The sequence below is a fragment of the Petaurus breviceps genome, unplaced genomic scaffold (assembly GCF_028583685.1).
Source record: "Petaurus breviceps papuanus isolate PSGF00001 unplaced genomic scaffold, PetGlider_PUasm1.0 77, whole genome shotgun sequence".
Classification (NCBI taxonomy): domain Eukaryota; kingdom Metazoa; phylum Chordata; class Mammalia; order Diprotodontia; family Petauridae; genus Petaurus; species Petaurus breviceps.
The window spans coordinates 7346616-7370368 of NW_027186492.1; the positions used below are offsets into that span (position 1 = coordinate 7346616).

Below are 23753 nucleotides of genomic sequence, written 5' to 3' on the forward strand. Positions count from 1 at the left end.
AGCATAATCAATGCTGGAAGAGAATGAGCTGGCCATCCAATGTCCTTTCTACTACACTATATAATTATATTATAATTCATTAAGAGTCTATTTTAGACCCTGGTTAGAATTCAAATTCCGAATTGATTTAATGGTTATATCTTCTTCTAACCTTCTAAGTAAGATGAAACAAAAAAATCAGGAAGTCACTAGCATAATATGCAAAAATACAGTAGGTGTTTAATAAATGCTTGCTGCAAGATTTAACACTGAGTCAAGTATTGTACTAAGAGCTGGGACTACAGATGCAAAGAATAAAATAATTAATGTAAAGACATTTAAAAAGCTTACATTTTAATGGGGGAGATAAGAAATCCATATATATATATATCTATAGGCATATACAAAATAAATATAATACAAGGTAGTTTAGAATAGAGGGAAGCTGAGCATAGACATTAGGAAAAGCTTCATGTAAAAAGTGCTGTTTGAGCTTAATCTTAAAGGAAGAGAGATCTCTGAGGTATTAGGTAAGGAGGGAATACATTCTGAGCATAGTAGACAGAGATAAGAGATGGAGGATTGGTGTCAGGAAAAGACAAAACACTATTTTACCTAGATTTCAGAGTACAAGAGGTGGAGTAATATATGAAGAGGCTAGAAAGATAGTTTGTGGGCAGGTTAAAAAAGGCTTTAAATAACAGAAGAATTTATATTTATATTTTATCCAAGAGGCAAAGAAATCATTGCCCCTCCTGATCAGATCTGCACTTAAGGAAAATCATTTTGGCTGCAATATTGAGTAGGGGGAGACTTGAGGCGAACAAACCAATCAGGAGGATTTTGTAATAATCTAGGAAAGGGATGATGAAGACCTAAACCAAGATGGTAGCTTCAGACATAAAGAGAAGGGGTTAGATATGAAAGATATTGTAGAGGTGGAAACTGCAAGATTTGGCAACTGACTGGATATGAGGGGGCGAGGAAGAGTGAGGAGTCAAGCATAAACCCAATATTATGAACCTGGAAGACTAGAAGAATGGTGGTGTCTTTGAGTAAAATTGGGACATTTGGATCTGTGTTTGTATATTTCATCCGTTCCACTGACCAACTTTTCTATTTTTTAATAGTTCCATATAGTTTTGATGAATATTTACTTTGTAGAATAGTTTGAGCTATGCTACAGCTAAGCTCCCTTCCTTCCCACCTTTTTCATTATTTTTCTTGAGATTCTTATCCTTTTGTTCCTCCTGATCAATTTTATTATTATTTTTCTTAGTCAATCAAGTGGTCTTTTGGTATGACATGAATTAGATAAATTATTTTATGTAGCATTATTACTTTTATTGTATTAGATTGACCTAAACACAAACAATTAATATTTCTTCAATTATTTGGTCTATCTTTTTCCTTAGAGATATTTTGTACTTACAGTAATACAGTTCCCATGCGTGTCTCCCTGGGTAGATTCTCAAATATATTATATAGCCTCTAGTTATTTTGATCTTTATTTCTTCCTGTTGGGTTTTGTTGATCATATACAGCAAAGTTAATGATTAAATGTGTTTATTTTATATCCTGCTACTTTGGTAAAGTTATTAATTGTTCCGATTAATTTTTAATTGAATCTTTAGAGCTCTCTAAACAAACCATCATACAAAAAGCAATAGTCTGTTTTCTCTTTGTCTCTGCTTCTCCTTCAATATTTTTTCTTGTCTTTTTTCTATAGTTAGCCTTTCTAAATGAAATAATACTGATAATGGACATTTTTTCCTTTAAACCTGTTTTAAATGGAAAGACCTTTTTTAGAGGTCTCTTCAGATAGGCATTATTTATCATACTAAGAAAAGGCTCACTTAGTCCTGTGCTTTTAGTGTTTTTAATAGAAGTTGGTGTTATATTGTGTAGAAAACTTTTTGGGAATATATTGATATAGATATAATTATGTAGCTTCTATTGTTATTGTCATTAATGTGGTCCCTAAATTCCTGGTATAAATCTAACTCAGTTTTAATCTTCTCAATATGTTGCTATAGCTTCTGTGTTAATATTTTTGTACTAATATTCATTAGTGACAATGACTTATACATTTCTTAACTTTTCCTTTCTCCAGTTTAGGTTCCAAGATCATATTCATATCATAAAAAGAATTTAGTAGAATGTCTTCTTTTTCTATTTTTACAAACAGTTTACATAATATTAGAATTAGTTGTTTTTTGAATATTTGATAGAATTCACTTGCAAAGCCATCTAGCCTTGGGGCTTTTTCCTTCGGAAGTTCATTTATAGTTTTTCAACATTTTCCCCCTCAAATTGGGTTATTTAAATTTTCTGTTTCTTGCTCTGCTAATCTTAATGTTTTATATTTAAATATTCATCCAATTAATCCAATTTATCCATTTTATTGTCATGTGACTGAGCAAAACAATTTATAATTTCCTTTCAACTGTTGTTTATTCTCCTTTTTTGTTTTTCATAGAAGAAATTTAGTTTTCTTCTTTTTAAAAAAATTAAATTAGCTGTTGGTCTATTTCATTCTTTTAAAAAAAGCTCCAATTTTCGTGATCAACCCCCCTTTTATGTTTTCCATTTTAGTTCTTCTTTAATTTTAAAATTTTCTGTTTTGGTATTTAGTTGAGGTTTTTAGATGTATAGCTCCTAAGTGACTTGTGATCAAATAATAAAGGGATAGGGAGGGAAACAGTTTGTTGGAAGACTGGTAGTCATAAGTATAGTAAATGAGTTCAGGTGAATGATAACACTAACAGTCTCCAAGAGGTATTATTGCTGGTCAAAGGCTAGGGATGTAGGGCTGTAGATACTCCTGGCTGCATCCCTAGTGTGGCTGTGGGTGGCAGGGGTGCTACAGCTGGGTTCTGTCCTCCCCCTGCTACCCTGGCTCCAAGTTGTTAATCATGTGTTTCAGCTGGTATACTTAAAGAGGATGGAGGGTGGGGGTGGGAGGAATAGGGAATAGCTGGTGCTGCCAGAATTCCCATTGCAAAAAAATCTTTCTCTTCCTTAACTATGTTCATCTTAAACTCCTTACATCACTCCCTACTCTGTTTCTCCCATCTTTGAAAAGGAAATGGCTCTTCTTTTTACCAATGCAAATCCCTCTGTATGTGTCCTTGATCCTCTCCACTCCATTCTTTTCTAGATTTTTCATCCTCAGAGACTGTGAGATGGCGAGTGTGTTTCAGCCTGAAACAGTCAAAAAAAAAAAAAATCTTCGCACAGTATAAGGACAAATGAATTTAGACCTCAATTTATCTTTTCAACAAACGCACCATTACTCCACTTGGCAAGAGATCAAAACTTTCTCATCTCCACTCAGGGTAAAAAAAAAGAAAAAGAAAGAAAAAAGAAACTAGCCTCTTCCAGCTAGTATGGACAACTGGGAAGTTTGAGTTGACAAGTGGGTAAAACAATGTGCGCACTCAAACCCCAATTGAGGCCATAGCACAGATATTTGCAGGAATACAGTCTTTTTTCAGATGTCCATGGGTCATTTTTAGCTTACACATGCTTTTCCTCTTTATTACATTCGTGGTAAGCATTTTTTTGTTCAACTAGCAGGCATTATTTCTATAAAGACTTTCCGGGTGTTTTTGGATTAAATAATTTACAAATGGTGAAAATTATTTGTCTCAATCTCATTTATTTGATATCATTGGCTATTTTTGCAGCCCACTCTTGGTTCTCTGTTTTTTCTTGGCTAACTCAATACCTTTCAATCATTCTCTCCCTAATTCTGAGCTTCTGCAACCGAAGCAAGAAGAGCAAGTGTGTCCCCAGATTGGGTGGGGGAGAGGAATGAGAGAGGGAGAAAAATGCAAAGGACAGGAGAGACAGAGGTGTAGAGAGGAAAGAGAAGGGGAGGAACAAGATAGAATGTTCCTGAAATCAACTAAGCAGCTGCCAGTTGGCCTCACAAACCCAAAGTGGCCTCAGGTGCGCCATGATGCGCATGCATGCATTCACACTCACATACACAGGCCTACTTTCTGATTCTTCCTCTGCCTCAGTGAGTTGCATCTCCAAACAAGAATAGCCCTAAGGTAATTGGTTTCTTCATCCTCCTCACCTCCCCTATTTTCATATTGAAAAATATGAAACATATGAAACATAAATATGTTTCAGATTTAACCTTTTCTTAACTCACAGTATCTCTGTTTAGATTCTGAGCATTATCTAGGAATTGACTCACAAACTCCTACCTTGAATACATAATAACCTTTTCAAGTGAGAACAGATTGGAAGTGATTGATATTTGTCCTTAAAGCTGAGGTCCTAGTTTGCAATAGATGGGATCACAGATTTAGAGCAGAAAGGAACCTGAGAGGCCATCTTGTCCAAGCCCCTCATTTTACATGTGAATTCACATCAGACTAAGTTACTTGCTCAAGGTCACATACATAGTAAATTATGGAATGGGGGACAAAATCCTCTGATTCCAGATGCAGAGACCTTTCCATTGCACCACACTGCTCAAATGCCATTCATTATAATACTGATCAGCCATGTACAATAGAACAAAAAGGAGAACTATCATCTAGATAACAAAAAATAAAAGATTCCTGAGGAAAATAAGGGGCATCTGCACAAACAAGACCAGACCATGCCATCTTATAAAATAAGTTATCTTCATTCATTGAAAGTAATACATACTGAAGCCAGTTAAATAATAATAGCTACATGATTTTCACATTATGTAGCTAATTATCAAAATGGCGTCCAGTGTAGATGTCAAAATACTGCTCTTAAAGTGGAACTAGGAGTGCACATTTTGACTAAGGCTGATTTTCTTGCCTTTTCAAAGTTCCCTGAGCAAATACATGTTTTTTGAATGAATTACTAAATATTGAATATATCAGACAATGGTTTTAGACCATATTACCCAAATCATTGATTGAATTCTCAATTTCCCTTTGTTATTCAAGATTTTAACAAAGTTTTTCTGCCTCTCATGAGGCAGAAAAGTTATGTTGCTATATAAAATTACATGGTACCTGCCCTCCAGGGGCTGACATTACATTAAAATACCATGTAGTTATAAAGCCAGGTTTTCAGTTAAATCTTGGATTCCCCTCTAACCTTCTAATACACACTATTTTCCAGTTTTTGCTCTTATCCTGGCACTGCCCTGAATTTGAGACACAATCTTTGCTCCTTTGAGCTTATACACACAAGCAAATGATAGTTTATTTAAACTATCCACATTCTATAGATATTAACTATAATTACTGTTTTTAAATATAGTACCAAAAAGACAGTACTTTCCTTAAGTAAATTGAGAAATGGCCAGGGATTTGTGAATATCTCTGTTATATATTATTTTTCATCTAATGGGATTTGTCATGTCCATGGCAGTCAAGTATTAGCATAGACTGCAATTGGGACATGGAATAATCCCACTATATATAATCAGATATTTTATTATTTGTTAAATAGGATTTTTTATCTTTGTAACCTTAGTCAATTGGTTAACAAATAGTTTTTATTTTTAGGATTGAGAGCTAGGAACCTTAGACCTTACAACAATGGCCTTCCTTACCTTCAATCTTCAACACAACAGGCATTTAATAAATAGTTGTTGACCTGACTTCATCTTGACTAAATTTTCTATCACTGAGGGAGGTAGGCCAGTTAGACATACCAATATTAAAGGGGCTATTAAAGGAGCAAATACAGAGTCCTTTACACTACAGGAAGTTTGCTCAGATTTTTTCTTAAGTATGGTTGGTGAGGAAAATATATACACACACACAAATATACATACATACATACACACATGATGTATTCTGAAGGGATATTTTCCTCTGGCATTTTTTAAACTATGACTTATATATAGTCATAAAATCATATGACATTAGATTTGGAAGGAGCCTTTAAAATGAGGAACTGAGATTAAATAATCTTTACAGATGATGAAACCCAGAGAAGTACCTTTGAAGTACCTTGTCCAATGTCACATGTTAGTAAGTTCTAGAGCCAGGACATGAACCAGGTTTCCTGATACTAAAACCAGTAGTCTTTCTACCACACCACACATTATGTGTCACCAGAGTATCAAGTATTCCCAATACACGGTCTTTAGGTATCTACAGTCAATGCCCTAATTTCCAAGAGCAACTCTGGAGAATGAGGGATCATTACTCCTACAAAGGCAGGTCAGAGTCAAGATCATGTTAAGTTTTGAGTGGAGGTGAGGTGGAATTAACAGAGGCACCTCTTTCAATCCAGACCAGATTCGTGTCAGTTACTCCAGAGAGAGAAGGGAGGTTCTCTAGCCTTAATGATCATTCTGATTGGTTTGAGATGTTCCTGGGACATAGTTTGGTACAGATTCATAAGTAAAAATTTCAGAAAACTGAAAACAATCTCCTTTACCTGGAACCTAACAGAATCTCAATTACCAATTCATCAAACATTTTAGGGTATAAACTGCCTGAATCTCAGTCTACCACTGAGACAGAGCATTTCATCATCATTAGAGACTCATTAGTATTCTCTTCTTAAACAGACATTGTCCATTATCTTCTTTAGTGCCCATGATCTAAGACATTCCACATGATGAATATACAGACAACACAGACAATAATAATTCCATGCTAACAAGCCAAAGGTGAGTAAGGTGAATGTAAGTTCCTTACAGGCCCAGGAGATAGACTAATATGGAGGGGTGAGAGGATGCTGGAGTTGGTGTAGGGTAAAAGAGGGTGAGGAAGACATAAAAGATATTATCTACCTAATATAGAGAGGAGCTACGTGGTGCCATGGACTGAGTACTAGACTTAGAGTCAGGAAGACATGAGTTCAAATACAATCTCAGACACTAATTAGATGTGGGACCCTGGGCAAGTCCCTTAACTCTGTTTACCTCTGTTTCCTTCTCTGTGAAATAAGCTGGAGAAAGAAATAGCAAACCACTGCAGTATCTTTACCCCAAATGGGGTCATGAAGAGTTGGACACAACTGAAACAACAACTTCATATACCTGTGACTGGAAGTAAATTTTACAAGGGATAAAACCGCCTAAAATCCCTTTCCTAAACAAATCTATATGAGATACAGGTATCTCGTGTTTGACCTAGCATTCAACAGACTGGAGTCACAGAAGTCAACAGTACCAAATGTATCATGGGGATCAAGGAGAAAAAAGGCTTGAGAAGACATTTTGGGATTTGATGTGTAGGTAGTCATTAAAGAAATAACATAAATCAGTTCCCTTCAAATCTGTTTGCTACAGATTTACTTGGAGTGCATTTCTTTCACACTGGATGCCAAAAATAATCTTCCTAAGGCATGGGTCTGATCAAGTCACCCTACTGAAAAAAAAACTGACTCCCTGTTACCTCTAAGATAAAATGCCAATTCTTTATCTCATTGATCTGGCTCCAAAATGGATGTCCAGGGGCAAGCCTAGGCAACTGAACAAAGATAAAAGGTGAATAATAGCTTCCGACTTTGATTATATCTCCCTGATAGGTCCCCATTGGCTGAGTTCTCAAATTCCTGTGATAGTTTGGCTAAGTCAGGTTATTATAGATGTGAATGACAACCTGGGACCATGAAAAGAAAAAAATGGATCTCCCAGAGGTTTGAAGGAGAGATCCTAAGACAGCTGAGACAAGAGATACAGGTCTCTAGCTAGTGAAGCCTATACATTGGCATAGTCCCCAAGGGATCAAATTCTCAACCCTTCTATTATTCTTAGCCTCAGATGTGACAATGGCGAAGAAGTAAACAATTTTGTCTTGTACCAAATATATTTTTATTACTCTTATAATTTTCATTATTTCCCTCCCTTGTTTAGCAAATAAAAAAACAAAATAAATAAAAAAAAAACCCAAATCCCTCAAGGCATATCTACCTAGACTACCAAACAAATCCCCATGACAGTCATATCCTAAAAAGTAAGTTTCTTTTTTCACTTTAAGTTCTTCAACTCTGTCAGAAGGTCAGCAAAGTGTTTCATCTTCATTCTTGTGAACTCGTGGCTTATAACTGTATTGATCATAATTCTAAAGTCTTAAAAAGTTTGTCTTTTTCTATAATATCTTCATTAAATAAATTGTTCTTCTGGTTCTGTTAACTTCATTCTCCATCAGTTCATAAAAATCTTCCAGTTTTCTCTGAAAATGTCCAGTTCATCATTTCCTATGCCACAATAACATTCTATTACATTTCTATTCCACAATTTCTTTAGCCTTTCTTTAGAGGGAGGACACCCCCCCCTCCTTAGTTTCCAATATTTTGGCCAAGTCTTTTGGCAGAAGAGATAGAATCGGTGTGGGCAGTGATCAACTGGCAAAAATTCTTGGGCTTGCTCTAGCTCCTTATGTATTCGGATAGCAGGCAACTCAGATCTTTTGCAGCTGCTGTCTCTGGGCTTAAGAAGTTTCTGCTTTCTCTGCATCTTCCTCTGGAGCCATGACCAATCTGTCTGCCCACTTTTTCTTGGCCCAGGTTGCAGCTCAGAACTATAAAAATCTTGACTCAACTCAATCAGTGGAAATATCTGTACCCATCAAAGTCCAAAACAAAGGTCCACCTTTTAACCTTGTCAAATTGGCAAAATTTACTCCCGTTCACAACCTTTGCACACATTTTCATATGTTCTGTGTTCCAGTCAAATTAAACTACAGTTATCCCTTCAACACCACAACTTTCCCCATCATGGTTTTGATATATCATAGGTCAGCATAAGAAATCAAACAGGAATTTGGGGGGAGTTTTGCGGAAGCCCTAGATGACACATGAAGGCCAGCAGATGACACAGAGGCTATGACCAAATACTTAACCCAAATTTTACAATAAGGTCCTTTAAACACCCCATAAAAGAAAAAAATTCAGTCTTTTTCTCTGGTACCAAAGGAGGGCTAAACTGTTTTACATGGATTTTCCAGATCACCAGGCCACCACACCCAAACCCTTGCAATGTGGAAGGGATACTAGTTAGTCACCAAATCTAGTATCTGGTATCCTACCTTTGTGTCTTTATGCTATACCTTCCTTGTCCAGAATATACTCCCTCCTCACTAGCTCCTCTCAGAATCTTTATCTTTATTCATTTTTCAGGTCAGTTGTTACCTCCTACAAGAAGCCTCAATCCCCCAGTCATAAGTAGTTTCTCCCTCATGAAATTACTTTGTATTTTCTGAATCTGTGTACATTTTATATCCCCCCCCCACCCCGGTAAAATGTAGTCTTCTTGAGGTCAGGGGTAATTTCATTTCTGTCCCTCTCCAAAGTGTGACACAATTCCTTATGTGCTTAAATCTTTCTTGACAAGAATGGAAGTTAAGAGAAATAAATAAATAAGCACAGTTATGCTCTCCTTTATATTTTTTATCTGATAGTTTTCTGTATGAAAGGATTTCCACATGCAAATAAAGATTGATGAAGTAGAAGGAAATGGAGGTCCAAGACTCCAAATCCAATTATTCACTTCCTGGGAGTGCGAAAACACAGGGCTAGTAGAAACACACATTCTGACACATACAAAGAACTTAGAGGAAAAATAAAGTGATAAAATCATCTTCGAACTCAGAATGATTCCAAACTTTTCCAGCTTTCTCTCTGTCTCACTAGCCGAGATTTTGAAAGATGTGATTTTTGACAATGGACCACAGTTCTCCCTAGGAAACTCAATTCCACTCATCATGTCTCCTCCCAGAAATGTCATTTGTCATTCATCTATTTGGCTACCATAGATTTGCTCCAGGATGTATACTGCTACTGGGAAACCTTAGGTCATCTAAAATCATAGTTACTCTTGCCTCAATTCACCCCTTCCTTAAAATATTTCCTCTGTTCATTGTACTGGAACAACCTCCCTGGGGAGAAAAATAAGTCAAGGATGACAGGCAATGGCATCATCTATATCAGTGGTGAACTTGAATATGCTTCAGAAGGAAACTGGTATTAACTTATCAAGATCTAACATACAGGATTAATAAAAAAAATCATTACTTTACGTCTATTTCAAAGAACAACAACAATTCATCACTTTAATCAGTAAAAATTGCAAGGTGATCTTAGTATGGCCTAACACCAAGGTGGTAATCCATTCTTTTTTTTTTTCTAATTACTTCTTGTGCAATATGATGTTCAGAACTGAAATCCCCAGTGAGAACTGTCAAGCCCTAAATGGAAATTTCAGTTACTGAGACAGAAAGGTGGTAATAAGCTGGTGGTATTCTGAATTCAGAGACCAGATCATCTCTCTATCTCTACACATAGACTGAATTTTGAGAGACTGACATTTCCATAATATAATAGCTGACATTTATGTAGTACTTTAAGGCTTGTCAAGTACTTTACATATATTATCTCATTTGATCATTACAATGCTGGCATTTGCCCTTCTAGTGAAGCTGAGATCAAATGAACTCCTGGTCAACTGGATGGGTCCCCCAATCAAATGGATGAGATTCTAGGCAATAGACCTGTGTCAGAATGAGATACCTCTCAGAGAGCTGGACATTCAACTTAGCATCTTATTGAGATGACACAAGACTCCTGACTGGTCCCTAGTCACTTAAGTTATATCTTCTGATTGACACCAGAGAGTTAAGAGCATTCTCAGAACAAGATCTAGTTGAAGAAATCCTCCCTCTCTAGAACCAGTAAGGAGTAATGGAGATAGTCAAGTGTCTCTCGGACCCTTCTACTTTGAGCCTCTTTTCCAGTGCTCTTTCCCCTCTCAAACTTCCAACAAACTAGTATTTACCCCCTCATCTCCCCATTTTTACCCCCCCCCAAGGTGCAATGCCAACTTGCAACTGTATATGGCAATAAGAGAGATGAACATGCCTAGGAAAGCCTGAGTCCTTGGCTGCCTTATTCTATCTTTTATTTCCTCTTTCTGACTAGCAATTCATAGAAAAGGGTATTTTTGGCCTTGGCAGTTACTCCTTATTGCAATACTGAGTTTCTGTGCTCCCGAAACAGGTAAAGTCTGCCCAATAGGACATTTCCTTCTAAGCATACTGCTTAGAGGAAATTAGTAACACTGCCAGGATCTTCCTGTACCAGAAGGGCTAAGGAAAGATATGCTCCTGTTGGCCAGGACATTTGTTTAGAAAGCACATGTCTGAGAGGAATGAAAAATATCTGTCCAGCTGTCCCACAAGAGTTCCATGGTTCCCCAGGGGAAGAAGAAGAGGAAACATAATTGAGTGTAATGTTTATTTGAGTATTTTGTTTCCTGAAGTTGTTTATGCATTTTATGCAGGGTGAAATAAATAGTTGTACTATACCTGATAGCTATATTGAGTGGTGAGCACCATTTTGAGAAGATATCCTATTACTTATTTTGGGGGGGAATCTCTAGGAGAGAATCATACCTAAACTTCGTCTTAGAGATTTCACTGGAGTTAATCTGGAGTAGGGTGAGAGTTAGAGAAAGAACCTGACTTTGAGGTCTGGACCTGGGTATAATCTCAGTCCATGTAAGCCCAAAGTACCTTGTTGACCCACCAACCATTTCTCTCCCCCCATCATAACACTGGAATTTTGTGAACTTTTCAAAAGAGTCATCCTAGAGGTATAACAAGGATAATGGTGCAACCTTCTAAAGGAGCAGGGGACTCTACCTCATTATATTAATAGACCATCTAGCAGGCTACATTAAATTTGATGTTTAGTAAATAGTATCTATTAGAAAGTTACTTTCTGGCCTCACTTCCTCATTTGAAAAATAAGGAAGGGGAACAGAGTAGATGATCACTAAGTCCCTTCCAGTTCTAAATTTATAATCCTATGAAAAAGTAAACTTCAATCAAAGGTCAAGTGCCACAAACAACCCCTATGTATGAGGAATGAAAGAGAGAAAAAGGGGGGGGAGAGGAGGAAGAAAAGGAAAGGGAAGAAAAAAGGGAAGGAAAGGAAAGGAAGAAGGAAGCAGAGAAGAGGGAGGGAGGGAAAAGGAAGGAGAAGTTCAGATGATTCAGGGAATGTGATCAAATTGTCTTAGGCAGTGACAGCCAAGCCAGCACGTACTCAGCAGGGCCTTCTAGGTCTGAATGACTTTCAGCCCCTGGCAAAGGGCATGTGTTCACATGTATAAGCCATTCTTAAACATTTCCCAGATATTTTAGGCACTGACTTTTTAAAAAACCAGTCTTTGAAGTCTTTAAGCATCCTTTCTACATACTGATCTATCTATGAATACAGTATAAGAAAATATAATGTAAAAAATTGTAAGTCACAGCACCCATGCGTGTGTGCACCCCCCACACACACACATTTTCTCAGGTTATATCTTTAAAGAATGACAAAATGAACCTTTTACCCCCATGGACATAAAAAAGAAGCAGCATGTTCTAATTGGTAATGGGCCCTCCAGAGAATTAAGAGAACCTGGGTTCAAGTCTTACCTGAGACATCCTGAACAAGTAACTTAACCTTTCAGTAACCCCTCCCCTCAAGAAACTCTGTGATGATAATTTTCTGAGCAAATACCAATATGCATTGATTTGTAAAGGGAATTTCCTGCACCAATGAAATGGAAGGTCCATTCCAAAAGAAAAAAAAATCAAGCAATTAATAGAACCACTGTAACCAAATCTTCTAATATAGGGGAACAACTCCTTTGGCAGTCTAGTGAAGCCTATGAACCTCTTCTCAGAATAATGCTTTTATTTATATATCTATTTAGTTATTTATTTTGGAGGGGGGAAGGCAAGGCACTTGGGGTTAAGTGACTTGCCCAAAGTCACACAGCTACTAGGTGTATCAAGTGTCTGAGGCCAAATTTGAACTCAGGTCTTCCTGACTCCAGGGCTGGTGCTCTATTCACTGCACCACCTAGTTGCCCCCAGAATATTGCTTTTAAATGCACAAAATAATACTGAGGATCCCAAAATAAAATCCCATCTGAGTATGAATGAAGTGGGTTGGAGTTAGACTCATAGAAGCTGAATAGTTTGAGGGACTAGGAAGTCAGAAGTTGGGATGAAAAAGAAAACAGTAAAATAGTCATTTAATTTATTGAGGAGGATGGAGAGTGACCTGCAGGCCCACAGATGACAGCAATGACAAGCTAGAAAGGATGCACTGAATTTTATAGGAGGAAAAATGGTTGCTGAGTCAGTGGCAAAGAAAAGTCTGAAAGTGGTAACAGAGGACATATGTCCATTTCTCTTTCTAGTTATATGTGTCATGATGTGTGAGGGAAGGAGCAGGTAGCCTTGGATAGGGTTCCAAAAGATATGGTATCTTCAAGAATAAGATAGGTTTCAGTGAATACCGCAAGAAGGAAGGAAGAGGACAGTAAGAAATCTAAGACCATAGATTTGGAGATGGAAAGGACCTTAGAGGTCCCCAAAGTGACCTTCCTTGGCAGGTGAGGAAATTGAGGCCCAGAAAAGTTAAGCAATTTACTGAAGGTCACATAACTAGCAAGTGGCAGAGCAAGGTTGGAATTCAGATCCTCTAAAACTAAATGTAGCAAACTTTCCAGTTCATCGCAACAAAAGGAACTTTTAAAGGCTGTAATGTAATGGAGGGCAGTGAAGGATAAGGGACTTAAGACACCTATAACTGTGTCCAAGATTGGAAGGGGTTAGTGGTAGCTGGCAGGCATTGCCTTAACCATTAAATCCCCCCTGCCATTTGAATCCATATGCCCCAAACGGTACATGTCCTTAGTAGCATAAGTGGCTTATAGATGGGTTCCCCTGCACCCCATGAGAAGGAAACCTGGGGAAAGTGTTTGGTGGTGGTCAAAGGTCACTCCAAAGGGTGAAATCTAGGGCACCAGTCAAAGGAGCTGAAGAAACAGCAGGCCAGTTGGGGGGGGGGGGGGGGTGGATGGGAAGTTTAATTCATGAAGAGTACCCATTATTAGCATATTAGAGAGATACTCTCCTCTCCCCCAATGCCATACCAGTTCTGTGTCTGGTAGATGCAGTGACACAGAGTCAAACAGATTAGAGTAAAGGTTCTTGACCTGGGGTCTATGAACCTGTTTTTAAAAATATTTTGATAACTATATTTCAGCAGAATTGGTTTCCTTTGTAAATAAAAACAGCCCAAATAGTCTACTTCTGGTATCTTACCTAAAGCTTTTCCAATTTGGAATGATGTAATAAGAGTTCACATTCTGCTTTCATGGACAGGATTATCTCCACAGCATGATCAGAAAGCAGAGGAGGATTTCAGTAAATATTAGATACTATAAAATTTAATAAACACCCAGAAGGCAAAGACCATGATTATTTTACTTGTGTATTTCCTAGTATAGCATTATATGTGAATAACTAATATTCAAAATAGTCTCTGTATAAAAAATCCCACAAACAAAAAACAAATTTAGTCTTTGATTCAGCCTTTTTTTTTGTTTTGTTTTGACAATGACTTTTCCCCCAAGCAGGCGATGGGAACAACATATATAATACAATTCAATAAATATTTACTAAAATATCTTCTATGCACAAGGCACTGAAGACATAGAGCTAGAAGATGAAATCATCCCTTCCCTCAAGGAACTCAGATTCAATTGGGGAGGGGTACATGCAGTCAAACAATAAATATAGTTCATTTTGAAGAAGGAGAGAACAGTAGCACCTGGGAAGAATCAAGAAAGACTTCAGTGAGGAAATAGATTCTGAGTTAAGCCTAGAAGGAATCTAAGGATTCTAAGATCTCTAGAATGGATATGTGATATACATTTGAGAAAAGATGTGTTCCAGGCATGGAGACACATGGAGATAGGAAAGGGAAAGCTGAATTTGAGAAAAGTCAGCAGGACAGTTTGGCAAGAATGTTTAAAAAAAGGCATAATATGAAATATGACTGAAACAGTAGATGAGAGCTAGATTGTGGGTGGGTTTAAATGGAAGACTAAGGAGTTAATTTATTCTACAGGCAATAAAGTGCCATTGAAGTTTTCTGAGCAGGGAGTGACATGATTGTCATCTGAAAAGCCCCATGTTGTACTAGACACTGACTAGAGGAAAGACCAAAAGCTACCATGCTTTAGGAGTCTTAAATACCAAAGAATGGCAACCCATAGAGTCAAATATTATGGTCTGGTTTATTTTCTAACACGTATTAATGTACTAGATTTTAAAACCTATAAAACCCAACCTGACCCATTTATTTGCCTGTAAAACAAGGTAATCAACCAGGATATGTAGAGAATTGAAATGCCAGGATAATGGTAAATAGCTGAGTATTTTCTACTAGGATCCTTACAAAGTAAAAAAAAAAAATCCTGCTTTCAATGTTTTAACCACATTTATCTCTTTTCTATAGAAATGAAGTATTTTTCACAAATCCTCTTAAAGACCTTGCCTCTTATTATAAGGCCATTCAATAGGAGTTCCCTCTCTTCATCTCAAAATCCCTTGACATCATCTCCTAATTTCTCCTTTCCCCTAATCGCCAACAAAGAGGTGGCACTCCCCTTTGCCAAAACCAATCCCTTTACATGTATACTTGATCCCATCCCTTCTCCTCTTCTCCAAAAGGTTGCCTCCACTAACATTCACCTTGCCTCTCAAATTCTCACTTTGTCCCTGTAATCTGGTTTCTTCCTTCCTGGCCTTCAAACACACTCACATCTCTCCTATCCTTCCAAAATACAAACAAAACTTCCTTATATCATCTTCTATCTCCCCTCCCTTTCTCTGCCAAACTTTATTCCTCACATCCCCTTCTTCTCTTATTTACCCTTCAACCCTTTGCAATCTAGTTTCTAACCTCATCACACAATTATAAAGTTCCCCTCCAAACCAATGATCTTTTAGTTGCAAAATCTAATGACCTGCTCTCTCAATCCAAATCTTTTTTGACTTATGTGTTGCTTTTGACAGACAGTTGACTACTCTCTGCTTTCAGACATTCTCTTCTCTCTGGGTTTCCATGACATTACTCTCACCTGGTTCAGCCCTACATGATAGATCCCTCCTTCTCAAGCTCCTATGCTGGCCCATGTCCTCTCACTGTGGCCATTCCCCAAGGTTCTTTCCCAGGTAGTCTTCCTCTTCTCCCTCTTGGTAACCTCATCATCTCCCATGGGTTTTACTATCATCTCTGTGCAAATGACTCCCAGGTCTATATACTCCGTTCTCGTCTTTTCCCCCAAACTTCAATCCTGGACAGCTGTGTATCAGACATTTCAACCTCAATGTCTTAGAGACACCTTAAACAAAACACATCTAAAACTGAAGTCATTATCTTTCCCTTTGACCTCCCCATTTCCATTGAAGGCACCACCATCCTTCCAGTGCCCAAGGTTGACAATCTTGGCATTATCCTGGACTTTTCACTCTCCCTCATTCCATGCATCCCATCAGTTGCCAAATCTTTGCCATTTTTACCTTCACCGTATCTCTTGCAGTTTACCCTTTTCAGCTTATTTTTTTTCTACAAGAAATGTTAAATGTTTGTCATTTCCCGTGTACTTCTGAAACTTTTAGTGTTTAATTTTGAAAGAGTTACACAATTATAGCTTTGAAGTTGAGAGGACTGTGGATGCAAAATATCACACATGCTGTGTTCATCAGTTTAATTATTTTTCTTTGTTACATGGGAAAGCTCTGTGTCAGGGTGGTACATATTGGCAAATTGCTGTGTTAGTTTTAAAAAAGCCATCAATGAAACAAAAATATATGGCTTTGGAGAAATTTTTTTTTATGTGTATAGGTATAAAACTCCACCTCTTATCAGAAGCAGCTTCAAGGTTCTATCATTGTGTGTTCAAAACCTGATGCTCTAAAAAGCATATACCTAAAATTCTATTTTCTTTTACCAAATATATATATTGCTTTTTGGTTAACTAACTTGCCCAAGGTCACACAGCTAGATTTTTTTTTGTGCATGTGTGCTAAGTGTCTGAGGCCAAATCCGAACTCGGGTCCTCCTGACTCCAGGGCTGGTGCTCTACTCACTGCGCCACCTAGCCACCCTACCAAAAATATTTTTGTAACATCTGAGTAAGTGTTGAGTTCTCAGGGCACTATCTCTGGCAGCAGTGCAAATTTCTAACTTATTCTCAGTCTGTGCTTTTCTCCAAAATATAGATGGCCACCCAAAATTTTCCTTATATCCCTGTTTTTACTGTTGTAGACTGCTGGACCAGGGCATCTGAGTTTGATAGATGCTCAATATAATTTCCTTGAAAAAATCAGCCATATTTTTGTGCTTGAGGAAAAGCACAAGCAACACCTAGGCTCACTGTGTCTGATTTCAACAAGTGAGGCATTCTCTTGGATAGCAATGTTGATGATGAAATGTTTTCTGTAGACTTTATCTTGTACCAAAAACCCAAGATAATGCTTTTGATCACATTTTGCACATTTTACAGGTAGTGTGAACTTTACAGGTAGTGTAAGTTCTTTTCAATCTCTCCAACACTTATTGATCTGGACTTCTTTTTTTCCTTCTTTCTAAGGAGAATGAGTTCAACACTGATATGCCTGAAATTCCTTCACAATAACTGTCAAACCCTCTAGAAAGATGTCAACTTTATCTGGGATGTTGACAGTTTGGTTGCTTGGAACAATCTTCAATCTGATTGTGGACAATCCAATTATTCTTTATGCACTCTTTAAAAAATGGATCTGCTTTTATCTTGCATTTATCTCTGTAACAATTATAATTTCTCAGGAACTTCTGAAACTTCATTTTGATATTTTTAAATTAATACTTTCTACTTGGAGAAAATGTTGTTTTGGGAGAAAACACTTTTCCCAATTAATTTGGGAGTTCTACTTCTTTTGGAGTTACCCTGTAACAACAGAGTGGGAACTTTTTGACCTTGCTAACAATTCATGCAAACTCAAATATTCCTTTTTAAAAAATATCTCTGTATGAATTGTAATACAGAGCAATGCAGAATCAAGTGTATTATCAATACTCTTGTGCTAATAATAATGTGTTAGCTACTCCAAGTTCCTCAAAGATATGAACCAAAGGGAGGTTATATACTCTTTTTAATACATTCTTTCTTCTTTACATCCTTAAGTGTTTATGTTTGTTCAATGTTAAATTCATAATAAATATTTCTAAAAAGAAGTTAATTAGAAGAAAATGTATTTTTTTCTCTTTATATAAAAATCTTCTCAAAACAAAAAGGATACATAGGATGATGCCAAAAAAAAAAATCCTTAAACCGCAAAGAAAATCCCTAAACTGCACAGAAAAATGAAACATAAAAACAATTTTTTAAAACTGCATATATGAACTGAATGAGAAGCATTATTGGTGCGGTGGACAGAGAGCTAGCCTCAAGGTTAAGACAACGTGGACTTGGTTCAAGTCCTGCTTCTTAAATATACTATCTAAGTGACTTGGGGCGAGTCACTTAACTTCTTAGTTCCTCTAAAGAAAGTCTCTAAGACAGTAAGTTGCAGAAAAGGTGCCATTCTGCATTAATAAACAGAGCTTATTCAAAAGGAGATTCTTACACCAATGAAATCACAGGTTCAGACAAAAAGCAAGCAGATGAAGTACTAGGCCTCAAGTTTGGAAGAGTAATCTTTTTGAGTCCAAATCTGGCCTCAGATTTGCTGCATGAACCTGGGCAAATCACTTCACCTTGTTTGCCTCAGTTTCCTCATCTGTAAAATGAGCTGAAGGAAATGACAAACCAGTATAGTGTCTTTGCCAAGAAAACTCCAAATGTGGTCACAAAGAGCCAGACACAACTAAAAATGAATGAACAACAACAACAGAACACTATATGTGAGATCTGACATTTTAGATCTAGGTAGAGGATCCTTAACTGTCCTTCAACTGGGATACCTAAACCTAGACTAGATGTCTTGTTTTATTTTATTGATATCTTTGGCTTTTATATAATATTTGTTTCTGAATGCATCTCTCCTTATCAACACAGTGTTTGTGACAAAGAATAAAAAAGAGGGAGACGTAAAGTAGTTAAGCAAAATCAGTCAATGTGTCAAACATGCCTCAGAGTACATGTGATATTCCATAGTCCCTCATTCAGGTAAGACAGGAAGAGCAGTACATTTTCTCAGTTAGTCTCTAGAGGAAAGCTGAATCATTGTAAATTAATAGCATTCAGTTTTGTTTTCTTCTCTTTCCATTTACATTACTATAGTCACCGTGGATCTATTGATAGCTTATTTCTGAATTTGATACAATAAATATTTATTAATCATCTACCATGTGCCAGGCACCGTGCTAAGCACTGCTCTTCTTAATTCACTTTTCATCAGTTCATGTAAGTCTTCTATTGCTTGCCTAAATTCTTCACATTCATTGTTTCTTACGGTGTCTAATAGATTTTCTATAAATCAAGGCTAAATTTTTTGGCCCATTTGTGCATAAAAAAACAAATTATATAGATCTTACCCATAACAATCCTCTCAACCTATACATTATTACTTGAAACCAATCAAGCAAAAATGAAAACAGAAGCTATCTAATTCCATATAAGTTTTTAGTTGATTCAGATGTAGATTTTCATCTGCCACTCCAAGGGATTTTATTACAGTTACACAGGCTGAAAATATGGCACAAGGTCAATAAGTGTTCCCTGTGCAGAGCTTTGGGATAAGGATATTCCCTTACTGTCTTTTGGAAGCATTGCAACTAACCCTGTTTTAATTTGGCTTCTTTGTCTCATTTCTAAAATATTTCATTATACTCCATGGTCCTTCCCTTGGTGACCTAGTTAATTAAGTTTACATAATTTTCCTACTGATTAGTTTTGAACGGCTTGTTCTAGATTTTAACTCTTTTAAAAAATTTCCCCTTACATACAGCTTAAAATATCCAAACTATCTTTTTGAAAAAATGAACAAGAAGCTATTACATATTTTACTATAGTATATGTTGGAAGTCTATAAGTCATCATAATTGCTACCCAAAAAAAGCATCACTGACTCTTAAGAGATGTAATTAAGATCAGTTTCTCTTCCAGAAAACAAAGAAGCCACAAATTGTTATCCAATAACAATCCCAATACTATGTTTCAATGATCAGAAAAAGAATCCTTAATAAAAGTGATTGGTAATATTCTCTAATTGCCCACTGCATACTTTCTCTGTGGATTTCACTCTCTTTGCTAGAAAGAATTATGTGTTCATCTTCCAGTCTATAACACAACATGGCTATTAAAGTTTAAAACTGTACTAAAACTTTTGAGACACCTGGTACTTTGGAGGCTCTATTATCTTATCAATATGTGTACGTTGGTACAATTCACAATCCCTTAATGACATCTCATTAGAAGAGATTTATGTCAAAATATAATCTATACACTAAGAATTGACAGTTCACAGATGTTCTATGTTGATTTGGGAGGGGGTCAAGATCTGTGATTTCTTTGTCATAGGGAGTGCCTAGTGAGGAAACCCCTTCTACCAACAGAGAAAAGTTAACTACTCTACAATTTATGGTCTCAGAGAACCAGTTAGGGTGCTGAGATAAGTAATTTGTCCAAATCAGTCACAAAGCCATTATCTCCTAAGCCTGAGGCCAGTTCACTATGCCACAATGCCTACAGAATGCCCTTCAGAAAACTCCCATTTCACACTTAAGCTATGTCTATATGTATTAAAATTATTTAATATCATATAGACATATTCTAGTCCATTGGGAACAAAGAGGCAGCCTCAGATCACTTATCAGGGAGCAAGTAAACCCCAAACTTCAACATTCATCTCCTAAAGTATTTTGTAATCCAGAAAGCAGCAAAAGTAAAATAGAAAACATTCAGAAATGGAATTACTGGGCTTACAAATTATCTTGAAATCTATTTTCCTCCATCCACTTTTCTTGGAACTTTATATAGTTCCAAATAGTCATTCTTCTGCAAAACTTGTATACAAATGTTTTCAATTTTATCTTCATGCTAGCCTGAAGAGAAAAGTACAAATCATTCTGTCATTTATATAGATATTGAAACATGGAGACTGAAAGATTTTATGAAGGTCAATGAGTAAATCAGTGCCTTAAACAAGTATTAGATTTGGGACCTAATGAGTTCTGTGTAGAAAGGGTCAATACTGTGGACCTGTTATGTCTAACAGATATAGTATCATGGGAGCAGGAAGGGCATGGAAAACAATTAATTGAACTCTTTCATTTTACAAATGAGGAAACAATCTCAGTTTTAGCTATAAAGTGAGTAGCCCAAGGTCATAGCAAGGTTATGCCACCTTTCCTTATGGTATTATTCCTGTGGTTTTCCATGTAGTGGGAAGCATATCCCATCCCCCCAAACTGAGATTTGGTTCTTACTATATAACAATCAGTTCTCCTCCTCCAGGGGCTCAGTTCTGTCTCTAGTGACTTCATTTATAATTGACAGTCAAATCTGTTGACTCCTCAGCAGCTAGATGCTTACAAATCTCAGCCTAATGCTCCTTTATTTCTATGAAAAATAACTTATTTTAAATGCAAAGAAGCATACTGGGAATGAGAAATTTGTCAAAAAGATTTTTTTTAGAAGACTAGAGTTCATCACGGTCTCCCCATAACCAGACATATAGACAATGACTAAAACCACAGTTGAATGTCAAATTTAGTAGTGAAGAGATATCCAGCAATGAAATAGACAAGATTCCAATTTGCAACTTCAGAAATAAGTGTCAGTACTTAGAAAGAATATTTCAGAAGTTTGGAAATGAATTATAAGATATGGAACACCAACTAATTGGTTAATTCACAAGGATAGACTCTCCTTGGAACAAGAGTAATTCCCATTATGATAAGCACTGTGCAGGTGGTACTGAAAGAAGGATAGATAAAGTTTGGCAATTAAGTCAGTGTTTCCCCAAGTGATTGCTGAATTCAACAACGGTACCAAAGGAGTATGATGCAATTATGAAATTAACTTTCTCAGGATTTATGTTTCTCAGTTTTTATGGTTGCAAAATACCATATAAAGCACTATCTGAAAGGAACATTCATATTCAAGTTTTTTCAAACACCTTCTGACTGCAGGCTCAAAAAGCCAGAATTTGAAGGCCCTTCTTTAAGTTGGCCAACAGTCTACATATAAAAATATTAATGAAAGTCTCATATCATCATTCAAAGGAAGATAGAATTTAAAAATATGATTTTTTAAAAGTCCAATGTACCTGGGAGCCAAAGATTCATAGATAGAGAACTTGTATAGCTTGAAGAAAAATGCTTTAAAAAAAAATATGAACCACTTTTTCCTGTCCACATTCAAAATAAAAGTATAGACACATCTCTAAATGACCAAGATTGGCTTTCATTTCTTCATGTTCCCATTTATATGGGTACCAATTTTTAAAATGTAACATGCTGTATTGTTAATATATATATGTAAGGTTGATTAGGTTTTATTTTTCCTTTTTAAACTATATATGCGAATAGGTATGAGCTAGACCTGTAATTTCATTGTATACAGATCACCTACTCCCATGCTGGGCTGCACCTTCTTTGCTTAGATGTAGTAGCTTACAGCACTGAGAGGTTGAATGTCTTACCCAGAGTAAGAGAGCCATCATGTGTCAGAGGGTAGGACTTCAACCTGTGTCTTCTTGACTTTGATGCCAACTTTCTAGTGACTCTGTTATGTGACTTCTCTGTATGTAAATAGACATGGGTGATTCTTTATGATCACAGTGCTATTTGCACTCATTTATGCAAAGAAAAAATAATTTAAAATGCTTTTTCAAGAAATCTCTGTACTTTTGTGCTACAAGAAATAACAGTAGGGGCGGCTAGGCATTACAGTGAATAGAGCACTGGCCCTGGAGTCAGGAGGATCTGAGTTCAAATCCGGCCTCAGACACTTAACACAAAAACTAGCCGTGTGACCTTGGGCAAGTCACTTAACCCCAACTGCCCTGCCTTCACTCTCCAAAAAGCAAAAAAAAAAAAAATTACAAGTAGGTGGATTTCAGAAAAATCTGGGGAAAACTTACATGAACTGATGCAAAATGAAGTGAGCAGGACTTCAGTAACAGCAATATTATATTATGACTAACCATGACCAACTTAGTTCTTCTCAGAAATACAAGTCAAGACGTTCCAGAGATCTCATAAGGGAAAATGCTGTTCACATTAAGAGAAAGGACTGATGAAGTCTGAATGAAGATCAAAGCATAATATTTTCATCTTATTTTTTCATGATTTTTTCTTTTAGTCTATTTCTTCTTTCAAAACATAACTAATATGGAAATATGTTTTACATGGTTGCACATATATAACCTATATCAAATTGCTTGCCATCTTAGGGAGAGGGAAGATGAGGGACAGTTAAAATTTGGAACTCGAATTTTTTAAATGAATGTAAAAATTTGTCTTTACATGCAATTAGAAAAAAATACTATTTTTTAAAAAGCCTCCACACTCATTTGATTGATTGTACTACCGAGAAGAAAAAAAACCAGTCCAATCTAATTGGGAATCATTTTAGTTATGGTCTGGCTTGTCAATTTAAAACCTGACCCACTAAGTCAAGAGAGGTCAAATCAAAATTGTCTGAGGCTCCAATGGCCAGAGAGGACTTAAACTCTCTCTGTAGTATTTGCCATAACTTTATTTCATTGTTCCTGAATTGTTTGATTGTTTTTCTGTTTGCTTGTTTTGTTTTATTACAATTTTTACTGCTTAGATTTTTTAAACTATTTTGAACTGTTTAGATGCTAAAAGTATTGAATGTTACAGAACCTAAAACATCTGCCTTTTGTAAATATTCAAGAGTAATGAGAATGAAGATGTAACACAATAAAACAAGATCATAGAGATAAAAAGAAGGAAAATAGTAAAACATTCAAGAATATAAGATAAAGGCACTGGGAAAAAAATCTGAA

At 36.5% G+C, this 23753-nt stretch overlaps 1 protein-coding gene across 1 annotated transcript in view; it reads right to left on the reverse strand.

Moving 5' to 3' along the window:
- The window catches only part of FRMD5 (FERM domain containing 5), a 384746-nt gene that overhangs the window by 241765 nt on the left and 119228 nt on the right, over positions 1–23753 (reverse strand). The window lies entirely within an intron of this gene.